The sequence below is a fragment of the Sciurus vulgaris genome (genome assembly GCF_902686455.1).
Source record: "Sciurus vulgaris genome assembly, chromosome: 17".
NCBI classification, from domain to species: domain Eukaryota; kingdom Metazoa; phylum Chordata; class Mammalia; order Rodentia; family Sciuridae; genus Sciurus; species Sciurus vulgaris.
In genome coordinates this window covers 74,953,645-74,969,092 of record NC_136478.1, presented here as the reverse complement: position 1 = coordinate 74,969,092, position 15,448 = coordinate 74,953,645, and the positions used below count along the sequence as shown (strand labels likewise).

General features: G+C 47.8%; 1 long non-coding RNA gene across 1 annotated transcript; it reads right to left on the bottom strand.

Annotated features, from left to right (window-relative positions):
* Positions 1–1,202: 1,202 nt before the first annotated feature.
* On the bottom strand, positions 1,203–7,534 carry LOC306647820. The gene is made up of 3 exons (XR_013760181.1): positions 7,361–7,534; positions 2,236–2,271; positions 1,203–1,280 (listed from the first exon to the last, which is right to left on the bottom strand). It is a non-coding gene; the product is annotated as an uncharacterized lncRNA (long non-coding RNA).
* Positions 7,535–15,448: the final 7,914 nt, after the last annotated feature.

Genomic DNA, 15,448 nt, shown 5'->3' with positions numbered 1-15,448 from the left:
TGTGTGTGTGTGTTCTGATACTGAAGATTGAACATGGGGCCTTACACACAATGAACGAGCTAATACTGAGCTACATCCCCAGCCCCTGGTGATAAGTTTTAACACATTTAACATTTTACTTACACAGCATGCCTTAAGCAAGAGGATAAATTCCAAAGGTTGTAATTAAAAGCTGTTAGCTTTTTTTCTTGACTCTGTTAAGTTTGGAGAATATGCTTTTTTTATGAACTTAACTGAAAACCCCACCTTCAATCTCTTTGGGAATAGGCAGGTTGCAAATAAGTAGAATTTTTAAAAGTGGAAAATCTTACAAACTGTAATACTAAGCCAAAAAGATTGTGTTTATTATGTCTGAAGTTGCTATTTTACTGAAGAAAGCTAGCTAATAGCCAAAAGTGCCATGAGTATACCATAGCTATAAATAACTTTTGGTTTAATAGTTATGGTTTAATAAGCAAATGGCCAAAGCATCTGTTTTGTAAAATGTCATGATTTTTAAAAATATTTTTTGGTTGTACAATATTTTTAGATGGACAATATCTCTATTTATTTATTTTTATGTGGTGCTGAGGATTGAACCCAGTGCCTCACATATGAGAAGCAAGGGCTCTACCTCTGAGCTGCAGGTCCAGCCCCAAAAATGTCAAGATTTTAAAATAAAAAGTAATTAACTATTACAACTTATTAGAATGCATGTTTCTTTAAGGTTTGTGGGGCTGGGGATATAGCTCAGTTGGTAGAGTGCTTGCCTCACAAGCACAAGGCCCTGGGTTTAATTCCTAGCACTGCCAAAAAAAAAAAAGTACAAGATTTGTGGGCTTTATTAATGAAAACATGATTTCAGTCTCTAGAGCATATTTAACTTAGCTTAGGTTAGTCTATACTTTCAAGGGAAAAAATTATTGCTGGAAAAAAATATTGTCATTTTTTACTTATGTGCAAAAAATTATGCAAGAATTTCTTAAGAGTATTCTTTAATTCTTATTCAGAAATACTCTTCCTATCTTCTGAATGTATGACATTAAAAATAAAAAAGTACATTCACACTTTTAAAACAAGAAATTTTGTAGAAAAAGGAGAAATTAAAAGTTGACTAAGAGAAATCTACTGCACAGAACTGTAAATTAAGAGAATATGGGGGATTTCCTAGTAAATATAGACACTGCCAAATGACTCTAAAATAAATCAATTAGCATAGAAAACCTTGGACTGATGCGTAGAGATCTCCCACTGGAAAAGACCCAGGGATCATCAGGGCTCAGAGCTGAGTGTTGCCTCCCCTGTAACAAATTCTGATTTTATTTCAAATATTCATGATCTAGCCTGATATTAAGATACGAAAGATGTCAGTGTCTCTACAACAGATATTATTTTGTGCACCATTAAAAACATATTGCCCCCAGTGCGGTGGAGCACACCCCTGTAATCCCAGCAGCTCCAGAAACTAGGGCAGGAGGATCACAAGTTCAAAACCAGCCTCAGCAACTTAGTAAGGCCCTAAGCAACTCAGTGAGACTCTGAATAAAATATAAAAAGGGCTAGGGATGTAGTTCAGTGGTTAAGTGCCCCTGGGTTCAATACCCAGTACCCAAAACACACACACACACACACACACACACACACACACACACACGTACTGCCAACTAGCACACTGAAGTGCAGCAGCAAGGGGTGGATGCTAGTCTTAGCTCCATGGGGGCAGAATCTGGAGGAGGGCTGTGGCCTGTAAAAGAGGCAGGGATCGGAGGATGGGGAAGGATATGGAAGAGGAACAGGATCTGAAGGAAGGGTAGGTCTGAAGGATGGGAGAGGAGGGATCACTGGTGCAAGGAGCAGCAGCCTTGGTACTCGCTAGCTCAGAGTCAGTCAATCTCCAGCCTTCCATCCTGATATGCTGCCCTGGGGAAACTGAAGCTGAAGTGACAGGACATAGTGTCAACTTGCCTGACCTGCCACTCACCATTGCTAGATACCAGCAACTACCCTGAATCTGGAGCAATAGTTACTGCGCCACCTGCCACAACTACCTAAAAGTACTGCAGAAGTGGCCGTTGTTCATTCCATAATGCTGAAAGAGAAGAGGAGCCAGGTATGGTGGCCCACACCCGTAACCCCAACTACTAGGGAGGCAGAGGAAGGGGGATTGCAAGTTTGACGCCAGCCTGGGGCAACTTAGTAAGATCATGTCTCAAAATAAAAAAGAACTAGGATGTTGCTTAGTGGTGGAGTACTCACCTAGGATTCATGAAGTCCTGGGCTCACTCCCCAGTACTGGGAAAAGAGAGAGAAGGAGAAATGCACTGTGATTATAAAGCCCATTTCCTTTCGTCCTACCTTCATGAGCATTTTATGCATTTTAATGTTCATGGACAGTGAACTATTTGGCAGAAGCTGTAGAGCACCTGAAAACTAAAACTTAAGGTGTATTTATTATAATCAACTGATTCAAGATAAAAGATTCCTAAAATGAAGATGTCAGTCAGTGGAAAAGCTAGACTGGCCTCAGAAACCTGACTTTCCAACTTATTGGCACAGGCACCGACTTCCTTAACGAGACCCTTAAAGTTCAAAAAATAAAACCAAGACTCAATAAGCAGAATGACTTCAAATTAAAAAGTTTCTGTGCCGGGGACCAGCCCTAGCAGCAGAGTCCAGGGATCCTCAATGGCCTGAAAAGCAAAAGCCCCCAAAGAATTAAGCGGCGCAGCGTCGGCGATGGACAGCAAACCACACGGACTCGGGTCAGTGTTGGAATGCTGACAACTTTATTGAACTCCTTTACAGCTTATATACCCTTGCTCCCACTTCTTTAAAAGTTTCAATAGATAACAGAAGTTAGGTTGTAAAATCAGCCAACTGGTGCCACCTGACACTTAACATTTTTCCGTAATGGGCTCTTCTTGACCCGAAACCTACAGAACATGCTGACGCACATTTTTCTTTAAGATTTAACCTTTACCTAAAGCTAACAACAACATCACAAAACATGTTGCTTCAGAATGTTCAGCGTTCCCCATAGGAAAATTAGTGTTTAGTGTAATCAATTGAACTTATTTTGTTGGAAATGATTTGAATTGTTTGTGTTCCTACCATCCCTCAACTGAGAAGCTTTATTGAGCATAATCACTCACTGTAGCAAGGTGAGCTTCCATTAGAAAAACAAGAAAGGGAAAAAGTCAATATTTTAAAGAAGGGGCTCCGGCTTTACTCAACTTACGACGAGTCCTTGCCAGCGTCTTCCAAGGAAGGCCTTAGCAGAGCCCAACTTACGACGAGTCCTTGCCAACATCTTCCAGAGGAAGTTTCCAACCTCTGGCATGGGCTGTTATCCGCCAGGCACATTCCCTTGGCATGAGTTCTATATGCCGGGCGCCCCCGCACTTCTGCACAGCAAAAGAAACAGAAGAGAGAACCAACAGAATGGGAGAAAATATTTGCCAGCTACTTTCCAACAGATTAATATCCAGAATATATGAAGATATAAAAACACTTAATCAAAAAATCTATAACTCAATCAAAAATGCACAAAAAAATAGACCTTTCTTAAAAGAAGAAATACAAATGGCCAAAAAAAAAATGATAAAATGTTCAACATCCCTGACAAATCAAAACTATACTATACTATAGATTTCATCTCACTCCAATTAGAATTGCAAACATCAAAAATTCAAAATAAATAATGCTGGTGAGCATGTGGGGGAAAAAGTACCTGTTGGTGGGACTGCAAACTAGGGCAGTGACTCTGGAAAGCAGTATGGAGAGTTCTCAAAACACTAGAAATGAAGGGTGGGTTGTAGCTCAGTGGTGGAGTACTTGCCTAGCACATGTGAGGCCGTGTGTTAAATCCTCAGCACCACATAAAAATACATAAAATGTGTTGTGTCCATCTGCAACTAAAAAAAAAAATTTAAACACTAGAAATGGGGGCTGAGATTGTGGCTCAGTGTAGAGCGCTTGCCTCAAATGCTTGGGGCACTGGGTTCAATCCTCAGTACCACATAAATTAAAAAAAAAAAAAGGTGTTGTGTCCATGTACAACTAAAAATTTTTTTAAATACTAGAAATGGAACCATCATATGACCCAGCTGTCCCACTGGTATTTATCCAAAAGAACCAAAATCAGCATACTATAGTGATACAGGCAATACGAATGTTTATAGCAACACAACTCACAATAGCCAAGTTATGGTATCAAACCAGGTATCCAGCAACAGATGAATGGATAAAGAAAATGTATAACACAATATATAAACACAATGGACTTTCACTTAACCATAAAGAAGAATGAAATAACAGCATCTGCTGGTAAATGGATAGAACTGGAAAATATCATGCTAAAGTGAAATAAGCCAGACTCCTAAAAATCAAGTGTCAGATGTCTTACCTCATATGCAGAAACTTGAGAGAAATAAGGAAATATAAAAAGGGGATGATCCCATGAAAATAGAAGGGAGGTCAGTGGAGTAGAGGAAGGGGATAGAGGGGGAAAGAAAAGGAATGGGAAAAGGGAGGAACTGAGGGATGAAATTGACCAAATAGTACTATGTACATATACGAATGTAGCACAGTGAATTCCGCTTCTGTGTCTATAAAGTACCAACTTAATAAAACAATAAATAAATAGAAGGAAGACCAGTAAGGGGGGGACCAGGGAGAGGAAGAGAAGAAAAGTAAATGTACTTGGGATTGAAATGAAGCAAATTATAGTCCCTGTGTGTATGCATGTCAGAATGAACCCCACTATCATCTATAATTTAAATGCACTAATAAAAACATTTTAAAAGCAGGGAAATGAACATATACTGCCAGTATATGTTTCTGTGACTGTCACAACCAAAAAATATGTAGTTGATGAGTTAGTTCCAAGAAAGCCATGGACTAATTTTTTATTAAATTCTGTCTATTAGAAATAACATACTGGGCTGGGGAGGTAGCTCAGCTGGTAGAGTGCTTGCCTCCCAAGCACAAGGCCCTGAGTTCGATCTCCAGTACTGCAAAAAAAAAAAAAAAAGAAAGAAATAACATACTTAGGGGCTGGGGTTGTGACTCAGTGGTAGAGCATTTGCCAGGCATGGGTGAGGCCCTGGGTTCGATCCTCAGTACCAATTACAATAAAATAAAGGCCCATTGACAACTAAAAAAAAATTTTAAAAAAGAAATAACATACTTAAACTTAAATAACTTAGTGGGCTTAACATAAGTGCTTTTCAACTTTTCAGTATTTCTTCTACTACTTTAATACTACAAGAAGAAAATGAACCATAAAAAACCATATGAATGAACCATAAAACAAGTAATGGAGTATGCAGGAGTCCCCTCCCCTCAGGCTCAGGACCCTCCCTCAAAGTTCCTCCCTCCTCTGTGCCAGGTTCCCCAGACCACCCAGGGTCACTGTGTTAAGATGATGAGGGTCACAGCCTGAGGAAGGAAGCTTTTGCACAGTGGGCCTGGAAGAAACAGTGAAGGACACAGCGGGGCTCAGAGCCAGGCTCCTCTCAGTGATCAGGCCCAGGAAGGGCTCTCTCCTAACACACACTCCACCTGCTCTCACCTGCCACCTGTTCATCCAGAAGTTTCTAGGACATTTCCCTAGGCTGCTCTGAGAAAAAGGTGCTCTGAGCTCCAGGTGTCTCTACAGACATGACTTAACAGGGTCCCCAACCCAAGCATCTCGGTGAGTCTAGTCTGAGAAGGGGGCTCCAAACCTCCCTATAAACTTGACTCACTAGGGTCCCCAAGCCCAGCATCACCTGAGGCTACTCTGACAAGAGAGCTCCAGGTGTCCCTATAGACATGACCCACAAGGGTCCTCAATCCAGGCATCTCCCTGAGGCTGGTTTGAAGAGAAAGGAGCACTGACCCTCCCTGTGGGGTGAGCTACAGCATCCCAGAGCTAGAGCTCTCGTGGGTTGGTCCTGAGGAAGCTCCTGTCACCACCCTGAAAAGGTGGGACAGGCATCAAAGATGGAACTAGAAGTTACCACCCCGTTCCACCACACTCAGCGCAGGTGCTGCTTACTGCTCACATGTGGGGATCCTGGTGAATCACTCAGCTCCTTACTCCACCCTCAGAAGTTACTGGATAAAATATTTTCCCACTGCTTGAACTGGGTCTGGCTGTTTATCTGTGGCATCACCAGTAGTGGAATCTCAGGAGAGGAGAAAAGAGAATCCAGGATACCACCTCCAGAAGACCCCAGGCCTTGTACTCCACCAGGCCACGCACTGCTGGAGCCAGGAGCCAGGCAGGCAGAGGCACAGATTTCCACAGCCATATGGAGCCCTCACACTTCATCAGTTGCCCAAGGGCAGAAGGCCAGAAACAGGCCACCACAGAGGCCTCTGGGGATGTAGTCTTTGAGACTGAGTGACTTAGCCAGGAACTGCCCCATTTTAGGATCGTGGGTTTTAAGAAGTTAAATCCCAGCCCATGGTGGCCACTGTCAAGGTAGGAAGAACCTGAGCTTAGACCAAGTCCCCTGGAGGCCTCTGGGGGCTACAGACTGCACACCTCTATCCTGGTGCATTCTAGAAAATTCAGTCTGTCCTGCTTGCACAGCTCTCACCACGGAGGCCTCTGGGAGCTGCAGGCTGCACATTCATTCAGAATTCCCAGGGATTCTGGACAGTGTAGTCCTTTGCTCTCCCCACCCAGCCTTCAGCACAGCAGAACCAAGGGAGTTGCATGCCACTGCTGGCCCTGGCACCCCAGAAATTTCCGGGAGTGTAATCTGGTGTTTTTCCCACGCAGCCCTCACCATGCAGGGGACCCACTCCAAGGAAAGGTAAAAGAAAGCCACAGATCTGCTCTAACGCAGTGAGGAAGAAAGAGAAACAGACTCAGAAGGACCCTCACAAGGATGGCAGGCCAGCAAGAGGCACAGAGACTCCTATCAAGCATTAGAGTAAAAAGAGAAAAGAACCCAGGTAGAGACACTGGGCACACACACACACCCTCAGGACCAGGATCACCAGTCTGTGTTTATGTGGCTGTAATGGGTGGGGGCACAGCAGGTGGCCCTGGTCACCTGTGGAGCGGCAGGTACCCCCTAGGCCATGGGGTGGTTGGTGCCTGGTCCAGTGCTCCTGGGAGGAGCCAGTCCTCTTCACCTTGCTGGAGGTGACCCCAGGCCTGAGATGGGGCCCGTTCTGGGTCCTATGGCCGTAGACAGCGGAGGCCGCCCAGAATGCCTCAGCAGCCTGCTCCGGTCCTGCAGCCACTGCAGCTGGTCTGAGGGGAGGGTAGCGGGTGAGGGAAGCTGGCCAGGGCGGGAGGGACCCAGTCCAGTCCGGCCTGCCAGGCCCAGTGCAGCGCAGGGCAGCCTGGCCCTGCCCGGCCCAGCCCACCTCGCTCACACACTCAGGCCTGGCCAGGTCCCCAGGTGCCAGGGTCCTGGACGACAGGCCAGCCCAGTCCACAGCCTGGAGTCCGGGGCTGAGGGCCACCTACCCAGCCGGCCGCCCCTCTCCACCTGGCTCCAATCAGCGGGAGCCCTGGGACCCCAGGCCCTTGGGGCACTCACGGCCTGGCCTCTGCCGGTTCTCAGAAACCCCCAGCCCCCCAACCCCCGTCCCTGACCCCACCCCCACCTCCGGGCCCACCCCCACCCCGCCCATGGCCAGGCCGCCCTTCCTGGCTGCTGGCTGCACACCCGCTCACGCCAGGGGCCCCGAGAGCCAGCGGCGAAGGCGCACTCGCACACCCCACAGGCACACAGAGACCCTGACAGAGGCCCAGCGTCTCAGGCAGGAACGCAGTCAGACTCAGGAAGGCCAGCAGGCGGCCACGCGCAACAGCTGCGCGTGCCTAGCGTCTGCAGCTATGCAGAAAGGGGGCACCCGCTGGCCCTTGGGACCCAGGGAGGGAGCGACAGATGCACAGGCCCACAGAAAACCGGACCGAGTGTGGAGAGGGGGCGGTGCCCGGCTCCACTCAGTGGTCACTCGACGAAGCCCACAAGTGCGCTGCTCAGGCCGTGCCTAGCTCTGAGATTCCAGTCCACTTTGCAGAGAGGTGCCTGGCCAAGTGCCAAGATGGGAGGGCTCGGCGCCTGATTTGTACCGGTCCACAACCAGCACCTGCACAGCACCACCCTAAGCAAGGGCACACACCGTGGTGCGCCTCCAAAGGACCACCTGTGAAGGTAGCACATTAGGTAGCGCATTGAATCAAGCCCACAGACCCAGGTGCACCAAACCCCATGAGCTTATGCATCTGTCTTGCCAGACAGAACCCCCTCAACTGCAGGTCTTATGAGAAGAAGTTACAGGGACAAGCACCCACCCATCTGTCAAGTCATCTGACCGGTGTCTCCAGGCTGACAGGCCACCTTGACCAAAGAGCCTCAATCTCCCTGTCCCCACCAGCAGGGCTCAGCTCCGTTTCCCTGATAGCACGTGGGCCTCCTGGGAACTGCCCTGGTCCCAAACCAGTTCCCTACTCTGACACCTATGCACCCCAAACAAGTTCTTCAGCTGATTCCTTCTCTGAACACCTGTAATCCTTTGCATCTACTCTCTGCTTGGCTCCCAGGACAGCCTCCTAAGACCCGTGGCCACATTCGCCTTCTCTCAGTCCTTCTGAAACTCACATCCCAAAGTGCACGCACATAAAGGGTGATGTCTGAATTGACTCTTACACCCAGGAGAAATTAAGATTGTAAGAAAAGAGCCCATGATTCAACCCCGGCCCTTGTGCTCATCTTTTAATCTGGAGTTGTTGGTTATCTGTCAGGGCATCCATGTGCATGTGTCATTGTTTTTCTTGATGGATCTAGGGTTTAGACTAGTTAATAGTAAATTATTTCCAGGTGTTTGCCAATTTGGGCCATTTTATAAATATTGAAGAGTTTATATTGTCACAGATTGAAAAAGTGAAATCTGATTTAAAGGGTAAAGTATGATTTTTCAAAAAAAATTGACTCTATTTGAGTATTTTTTTTTTTTTAAATATGGTGCTGGGGATCGAACCCAGTGCTTCAGTCATAGTAGGAAAGCACTCTACCACTGAGCTACACCACCAGCTCGAATCTGTTTAAATTTTTTATTGAATTTTAAGAAAATTTTGTCTCTATCTTTGGGACCTGAATTTAGCCTCAGCAGTAAGTCTCGAAGACTTAACCTTTATCAGAAACATACATAACATACATAAGAAACATACATCCTAATGTATTCATTCCCACCACATTAAATATCTCAGAAATGAAGTCATTTTATATAAGAAACAACCAGGATCATGTCTGGGAGCTCACTTTTCATCTTGTATCTTTCTGTACCGTTTTAATTTCTGACCATGTGACTGTTTAATTCTTTAAAAATATAAAAAGTGTCCATCTGAAAAAAAAAAAAAAAAAAAAAAAAAAAGAGCCCGTGATTGCCCGGCGTATACTCGGTGCCTTGCAGCCCGTGAAAGTGAGGTAGCTAGTAATGGGGGGCCAAGGGTGGCCTTGTTCAAGACCAAGAGACAGAAATGGGGGTTTGGAGGGAGAAAGTAAGAGAGACATGGAGTGGGAGACAGCAACGGCAACGCAACCTACACACCAACAGATCACACAAGAAGAGGCAAACAGACACAGACCTGCTCTGATGCAGGCACCACTCCAGAGCCCTGAAACAGGATATTATAAATAACCCTGCAAAACTGTCTTAAAGGGAAAAGAGACAAGTTAGGTAAATTTGTATTAATAATCCTTGTATTACCAGTTTTTAGATGAACATTCCTTAAATGACCACCAAGCCTACATACAGAGCTGATCAAGCCACAAAGCTTATGGTAATAATGGAGACACAGCATAAAGACAGAAATGCCAAGCTTTTTCCTATTTTTAGTTACCCACAAGGCATCTGTAGGTCCAAGCAAAGAGACACTGCTTTTAGCAAAGGCAGCCTAAGTCCCTAATATAATTGCATTTAATGAAAAGCACAGAACGAGCAAATCCAAAACAGATTAGTGGTTGCTGAAGGCTTGGAGGGGTAAGAGGATTGACTGCTACTGGGCACAGGGTTTCTTTTGGAGGTGATTACATTTTAGGACTAGGTGCTATATTTTTTTTCAAATATATATATATAAATATATATATATATATAAATATATATATATATATATATCTGAGAATCAAACCCAGTGCCTCACACATGGTAGGCAAGCACTCTGCCACTGAGCTACAACCCCAGCCCTAGCACTAGATATTATGGATGGTGTACAACCTTATGAGTATAGTGAAAAAAAAAACTGAACTGTACACTTTTCATCATTTCTAAATTACAATTTAGAAAAGGTATGTTTAGGAGTGGGACAGTGGTTTTACCTGGCGCCCCAGATGGTAAAGCAGGCAGTAGGCATTAGGCAAATAAGTAGGCAAATGAGTGAATAGGGAACAAGTGGTTGAATGACTGACAGCTGAAACTGACCCTCTCCTATCTGCTTCATGGCGGTCATCACGCCCAGGTGTGTACACACACACACACACACGGAGGCCAAGCTCAAGATGAAGACATCCCATGACAAGAACCACAAACCTACCCCAACACAGGCTGGCTTCTGTGCCTCCTCTTCCCCCACCCCTCCAGGGAAGAGACACCTAAATGTGACTGGTGATCTCACTCTGCATCTCTCCAACCAGACTAGATTCTACAAGGGCAGGGACCTTGCCTCTCTCTTTCCATACCACACCAAAAAGTCTAGCACATGGCAGGCACTTAGTGACGGTGTGAAAGGAGACCCAGTGCACCCTAAGAAGGATGAAGTCACACCAACCTCAAGTTCACACCTCTGTGGTACTCAGAGGCTTAGAGAAGGCTTCAAAGATGTGGAAGCTTCTAAGCCTCCTCCCAAAGACAGGGATGTTGAGGGCTTACGCAGACTAGGGTGAGGGACACTTAGGGCCTAGGGTCATGGGTTATGTCCCCTCACATATTCTCCCACCCTCCACACCTCCAAACCAGACCTCTGGGCCCTTGGAGCTCATGCAACATCTGGGCAAGGTCCTCCACCAGTGCCACCAGTGCCACGGTCTCCTTGCCAATCTTAGGACGTGGAGAGTGGTGACAACACACCAGGGAACTGCTCCAACACAAACAGCTCCATCAACTGCTTTTGAAATGCACCTCGGGCCAGAACTACTGACAGCACAGGTTTAACAAATGAGCCAGAGCCTCTTCGGGACCCACAACTCCCTCAAAGCATAAGCACTGCCAGCAGTCCCCACTGAGCCCAGGTAGCAGGGTCAAGGGCTAAGGGTTAGAGAGCGGTCCAGGCTCCCATGGGGTGGCCTGGTCCTCCTCACCTTGATGATCAGGTGCTCTTCCAGATACACAGGCATGCATTAACCACTAACACAGGTGGGAAGTCAGTCTCCTGTGCCACATACACCATCTGCCTGGGACACACACAATCAGGGACACAGAGTACCCACACCACTCTACCTGCTCACATCTTGCAAGGCCACCTGTTATGAGGGGAACTGTTCCCACACCTAGCCCCTGCACATCCTGACTAACTAGCAAAGCGAGATGGGGCACCTCCAATTTGAACCTTACTATGCCCTCAAGATGCCTGGCACTGGGAATCAGGATACAATCAAAGTGAGCACCCCCATACTTAGGCCAGACTGGGCCAAGGGAGGAAGAGCTGCCAACAGTGGCGGGCCAGGAGTGCTGCTTCTGGAGATAGGAGGCAGGACCGTTCTCTGTGTCTAGCGAACTGAGAAAACTCCCAGCAACCAAGCAGATCTGCTGGTAGAAATTTTCAGAGTGGTTGTGCAGGGAGGGTCTGAGCAAGTGAAGGATACAGCATGAACAACAGGAGACAGAATGTAATTAGCAAGACAGAGGCTGGAGCAGTTGCTGTGTAGCCAATGTGGCTCAGTGCCTGGCCAGCAACAGGTGGCTCCTCCATCAGAAGGTATTCCTTCCCTCATGGCAAACTTCTGCAGAAACTGAGAAACTTCTGCAGTTCTACTAGGCAAGTTGACAAGGAGGGATATCTACCCCCTCAACAAAGGAGTACACTGGAGCCCTCTGCATATGTGTGTATGTGCACTGGCTATATGTGCTCAGAAGTCTTTTTTTTTTAATTTATTTTTATTATAAACAAATGGGATACATGTTGTTTCTGTTTGTATATGGAGTGACAGCATACCATTTGCGTAATCATATGTGCTCAGAAATCTTAAAAACACCAGCTGGACATGGTGATTCTCACCTGTAATCCCAGCTATTCAGAAGGCTGAAGCAGGATGATCACAAGTTCGAGGCCAGGCTGGTAAACTTAGCAAGATTGTCTCAAAATAAAAAAATAAATAAATAAAATTTTATATATTTTTTTAGGAGTCGGGAGAGTGCGAGGGAAAGGCGACCCGGTGACCGCTGGGACTTGGGGGGGAGGGGGAGACAAGCTAATGATCCCAGAGAAAGAAATTGAAAGAGGACTCTCCTTTATAAGTTCCTGTATGCCACCTGAATTTTCTTTGTAAGGGCCATTTGTTACAATTGCAACATCACACAATATAGTTTCTGGATCTGGTTGGTGGATATTGCTGGGAGGTAAAGTGCTTGTCTAACCCACCAGCACCTCAAAGGGAAAAAAAAAAATTTTTTTGTTTTGCTTTGTTTTTTGTTTCAATGCCAAGTGAAATACATCAGGGCTCAACCGAGCAGCCCCACCTCACCCACCTTAGGATACACCTCCCCGACAAGAGTACTCTAAAGTTACAGCGAGAAACGGCACTCCAGGCAGTGGAAACAGCACAGGCAAAGGACACCGTAGCCAGGGCAACCTTGCGGGACTTCGCAGGTCTGACTCGGCGTGTGTGAGGACGCTCGCACTGAATGTACCGAGGGACAAGCGTGTAGGCGCAGTAGGAACGGGGGCCCCAGGGGTTGCGGAAACCCTGGACTCCTCACGACGCTAAGAACCGCTCCCGGAAGCCGAGTGGGAAAGCTACGGGTTGTGCGCACAGGCCCACGGCACGCCCCGCCGCCAGCTCGCGGGTCTGCACGCACCAACGTGGGGGCGTGACCAAACGCCACACCCGCGAAGGAACCGCTTCCGGGGCAGGCCCCGCCCTGCCCGCCGCAGGACTCCAAGTCCCAGCGACCACCGGGTCACCTTTCCCTCGCACTCTCCTGACTCCTAGGGAGCTCGCGGTCTTCTCCGCCCCGCCACTGCACCGAGCTCTCTAGACGCCTCTGGCCGCCCCTCCCCGGTACTCGCCGCCCCTTGGGAGCCACGCGGACCGACCCCGACGCAACGGAACAAGACAGACTTCCCTGAGGGCAAGGACCTGGAGCTTCCGGCCGCTTCACAAGACACTTCCGTCGCTTTGTCCTCCCCACCCCGCCGCTTGCGCGCGAGGCGGACCACGGCTGGTCGTCCCACGCGAGCGCGCAGACTGGTGGGGGCGGGGAGCGGCCCGACCTTCCGTATTCCTGACAGCCGCGCGAGCTGGCAGCGAGAGCGCGGGAAGCAGGCTGCGAGCTTCTCTGCCTGACGCGGTCTTCGTGCGGCATCTAGCCACATCGCGCGGGCCTACACTACCGCCCTCGAGGCTGGAGTCGGTGACGAGTTGCTGGGATGGGTGGTTCTTGGACCTGCAAGAGGGCGCTGATTGAGCGAGTCCTGGACTTTCCGCGGTGCGTTTGTCAAGCGCGGTGCGCAAACCCTGGAGCTTGGAGAAAATGAGTCTTGGAACATTATGGACCGACATCTGCGTCCTCACTTCCACGCCTGCTCGTGTGGCCGCGAGTCCTGTGGCTTTCGCATGCTGGACTGTCACCGGCGGCTGTGCCCAATGACCGCTGTTTCCCCTCCTCCTCCACCTTTTGGGACTTAGTGCGATCCCTCCTTCTGCCCTTCTGGATTTGGCTGCTTCCCTGCCCCATTCACCTGCCGTACCGCAGTCACCCCTGTGCATGGCCTCCCCCAACACTAGAGCTACCACTTTCTGATGAGTAGCATTTTGACTCACTGGGGTTTTTTTTGTTGTTGTTTTCACGGGTTGGGGAGGGGTTTTTGTTTGTTTGTTTGTTTTGGTACTGGAGGTTGAACCCAGGGGTGCTCTACCACTGAGCTACATCCTCAGCCTTTTTTTTTTTTTTTCTTTTCTTTTTTTTTTTTTTGAGACACGGTCTCACTAACTTGCCTCATTAAATTGCAGAGCCTGGCCTTGAATTTGGTATCCTCCCGCCTCAGCCTCTCGAGTGGTTGGGATTACAGGTACAGCACCCCCATGCTGGGCAACTAGTTACATTCTGAAATGAGGGGTGGGGCGGAAGACTCCCGAAACGCCAGAACGCCAAAAAGCCTTTCCTATTGTGTCTTCTCTACCCCAAGCTCAGTTGGGGTCCCTCCTAAGTGACCATTATAGCCCTTGACTGCTCTGAACTGACAGCTCCTGAAACCAATATCACCCACACTGGTCATAATTTGTTCAATGAATTAATACAATCACCAGGGTCCTAAGAAAACCTCTTTCCCTTCTTAGCCATCCCTCTTGCCAGAAAAGCAGAATCCTCAACTGACCTTTCTCTCAGTAAGTCTGGGTGCTCAAGCCCCTCCCTGTAACCAGGCCCATCACTGGGTGTTAGCTGGGACAGAAGAGGCAGGAATCCTTTCTCCCATCTTTATTTCTTATGGGCTCATAGACACACACACAAGCCTCTCTGGCTTATACACCTGAGCACAAAGACAACATCTCTTAATATCTGGGTGGCCCATCTGGTGTAAGGTGTCCACTGTTACAGAGCAGGGACAGAACTGAAATGAGAGGAAATGAGACTGTCCAGGAGGCCTGTCCCTCTGAGTTGGAGCTATGAATCTAGACTTTGGGAAGAAGTTGGGCTGCAACCAATGCACTGAGGGCTGACCTTTGGCCACTAAGTTCCCAGAAGTGGGTTAGGATGGAACTTCTCATGTAGCGGAGACCATTCATCACAAGACTGAGCAGCAAAGATGGTAGAGGCCATGACAGACATTTCACAGAAGGTGAGGAAAGAAAACATCAAACCAAGGAAGTTGTTCCCTGGTGTCAAATGCACAATAAGGTGAAGACTGAACCGCACAATAAGGTGAAGGGTGAACAAGTGCCTATAGGCTTGGTCAGAAGGTGGGTAGCAAAGACCTTAGATAAAAGAGAGCATGAAAGCCAGAATGGGCAGGATGGAAAGTGATCAGGGAGATGCTGCGTGCACAGAACCCTCATCTAAAGTTTTCTGTCCAGTGTTACAACAGCAGGGAGTGAGGTCAGGGTGGCACATGGAAGAAGTTGGTCTGGGCCCTGGCCCCTCCCTTACCCCTCATGAAAGGCCACACTGATAGAAACCATTGTAAGTACAGGGTGTGTCTCTCATGAGTGGCACTTGTGGGCCCTGCAGCCCACCCACTTAGGGAGCATCCTCTTTCTGTTCCCCATGCCTGGTGTTATGTATGAGTCACTGAGGAAAGCTGTAG